Source organism: Dendrobium catenatum, unplaced genomic scaffold (assembly GCF_001605985.2).
Source record: "Dendrobium catenatum unplaced genomic scaffold, ASM160598v2 fragScaff_scaffold_716, whole genome shotgun sequence".
In the NCBI taxonomy this organism is placed as follows: Eukaryota; Viridiplantae; Streptophyta; class Magnoliopsida; order Asparagales; family Orchidaceae; genus Dendrobium; species Dendrobium catenatum.
The window spans coordinates 20,359,752-20,362,913 of NW_021319178.1; positions in this window are offsets into that span (position 1 = coordinate 20,359,752).

The following is a 3,162-nucleotide window of genomic DNA, read 5'->3' on the forward strand; positions in this document are numbered from 1 at the left end:
ATTCACTTACAATTACATCTATTAATCAATGCAAGTAGATTAATTAAAATTAATAAATTATGTAAAAATTTGATTTTAATGATGTATATGATATAAAACAATTAAAAATCAATTTAACAATAAATTAATATTATCTCACTTATTAAAAATAATTAAAATCATTTAAATATATAATTATATATGTTTGAAGTAAAAATTTTTCAACCAAGTTTTATAGTTACCACATGAATTTGGAGCTATGTTATATAGCTTTTTCTTGTTTTCAACAGTTGGCCGGTTTTGAACTAAATGGTTAAACGGTTTGTGTCGGCAAGCTGATTTTCAGGGGGACCGACTGGCCATATGCCGGCATGTCACAGTGAACTCAATGGGGCTCAAGCAGATCAGCTTTAGAAAATATCAAGCTCGAGAACTTGACTCATAAGCTCGAGCTCGTTTATGAAAAGCTCGAGCTCGAGATGGAGACTCATTTTGAATATTATAAAAAATTAAGCTGTCAAATATTAAATAAATATAACTAATATAACTATATTATATTATATATATATATATATATATATATATATAATATGATATAATATATATATATAATAAACTATAATATAATATTCAGACTTGAAAGCTTTTTAAGCTTTCGATCGGAGCCTCGGTTTATTCTTACTGAGCTCGATATAGTAACTCGAAGCTCGATAACTCGGGCTCGGCTCACGACAAATTAAATTCAATAAAAGGGCTAAATTTTGTGGCTTTAAAAAAAGAATGCAGTTGTAAAAAGAAATACAAGTGCAAAATAAATAGTTTAAAGTTGTTGAATGGTGTAAAAGTAAATGTTGATATTTTCTAATGAAGTAAAATGAATGTAACGTGAAATCCAAAATAATGCACGGGTAGAGAGATAACGCATGGTGGTAGGCATAGTGGTGGCGGTGCGGGTGACGATAATAGTGAACCCAAATAACTGCTACTATATGCAGCATCGAAAGAGAACACCTTATATCCACTTTCACGGATTTTTTTTAACGATTAATAATTAAGCGTTTTAAAGCTTTATACTAAGTTGTTATTAATTTAGGGTATTTTGTTTTTCTACTTGTGACTTTTCCCAATAAAAAGTTATAGTTGTTTGAAAGAGTGCAAGTTGATTGTAGTTCTAAATCCACATTGCCATTCAACTTTCATGCAGATTTCATTAAAATTGTTGACCTATCATCACGTATGTGTGTAAATGCATGGACATAAATGCATTTGTATTATCAATATAATAAAAAATTAGTCCATCTTAATCACATTACATTTTAAAACTCAAAAGATATTTGCATGCCCTATTTAGTTAGTTGCTGATGTATTTAGTATTTAATCATTTAAATTAATTACTATAATTAAATTTATTAGATAAAAATCTTAAAAATATAGCACCTTAATATATCTTCACTTAATATATAAATGTCTAAATAAATAATTAATTGCAGGCATGCGATGAAATATCAAAATTAATTAACAATCATAAACTAAGATAGAATTTAAAAAAAAAAAAGGTTAGCAACCATGAACCTTCTTAGTTAGATTTAATTTTTATAAGGACAAGTAATATAATATAAAAATGTATTGAAATAACTATTAGATATCTTTGAAATAGATCCACAAGTATTATTTCACTATTACTTTATAAAAGAATGTAAAAAATAAAAATCTTTCAAAAAGAGATTGATACATATAGTCTCCCAGACTAATCTTCACACTCTCAACATTACAAAAAACCTTCTCTCAAACACTCTACCAAATCATTCTCACACTTTTTATTCTCAAGAAAAATTGCCAGAAGGATTCATCCTTAGTTAGGTTTTTGGGAAGAGACCTACCTAACTATAAAAGAACAAAAAAAACTATACAACAAAAAATTAAAAAATATCTCAAATTCTTGACTGTCCATGATCGTATAACAGGATTGAATGAAGTTGGCTCACCCTAAAATATTCTTTTTTTATTCATTCTTTTTGGAGTTTAGAAGTGAGTTATTCTTACCAAAGGTTTTACCGACCCGACCTCAATCATTAGCCAAAATACCTATTGAATTTAGACAATTTTAAAAAAGATCACTATTGAAAATTAATTGAAAGAAGGAATTGATAATGGGGAAAATTTAAAAGGTTTCAAAAACTTCCAAAAAGATTTTGCAGCTTTCCCATTAAAAAAAATGGAATTTAGATTTTCTGATAAAACACAAAAGGTTTTTGCCCTCTCCTATGGCTCTTTCGGATTACTCATTGCAAAAATACTAAAAATTATATTTTAAAAATATTTAATAAGATTAATTGAAAATAGTAAAACAATTTTAGCATGATGAATATTATAACTATATATTTATTTTACGAAATATAAATTTTTAATTTAACTAATATAAATATGAATTATAAAATAATAGATTAATCATGGTTTATAATATTTAATTAATAATTGCAAACTATTAAATGTTATTTAATATTATATAACAATTTAATTTTTTAAATTATTTTAATAGGAATATATGTTTAAAATTAATTGATAATCATATATATAAACTATACTTATTTTATTGATTATACTTAATTAATTTAATTTAATTCTTGCCTTAATTTAAATACTTATTATGTTATTTTAAATTTTTATTCAATAAATTAGATGCAATATGAGGTAAAAAAATATTTTATTAAATTCAAATATTATTCTCTTTGCCAAAATTTTATTTGAATTGAAATTAAATGTTAAGATTCAGTATATTCTAATAAGTATATATATAGACTTAATCAATTATATTTTAAATTACATTTATATTTAATAATTTTAAACACTAAATATTTAATAAACATTAGATATTAAATATTCAATAGTTATAAAACTATTAGATTAAATATAATTATTATTAAATTAAATCTCATACTCAATGTTAATCGCAATTGATCTTTAAAATTTTATTTATATTTAAGTTATTAAATTATACTATTTCTGGATAAAATAACCAATATAATACTTATAATATTCATAATGGTAAATCTGTTTTAATATTAAAATTAATATATAAAATATTTAAATAATATAATGAAAGTTATTTAAAATATTTTAAGGAGTTTAATCAAAATTTGAGGCATCTAATATTTTTAAAAAGGATAATTATTTTCCATTCGT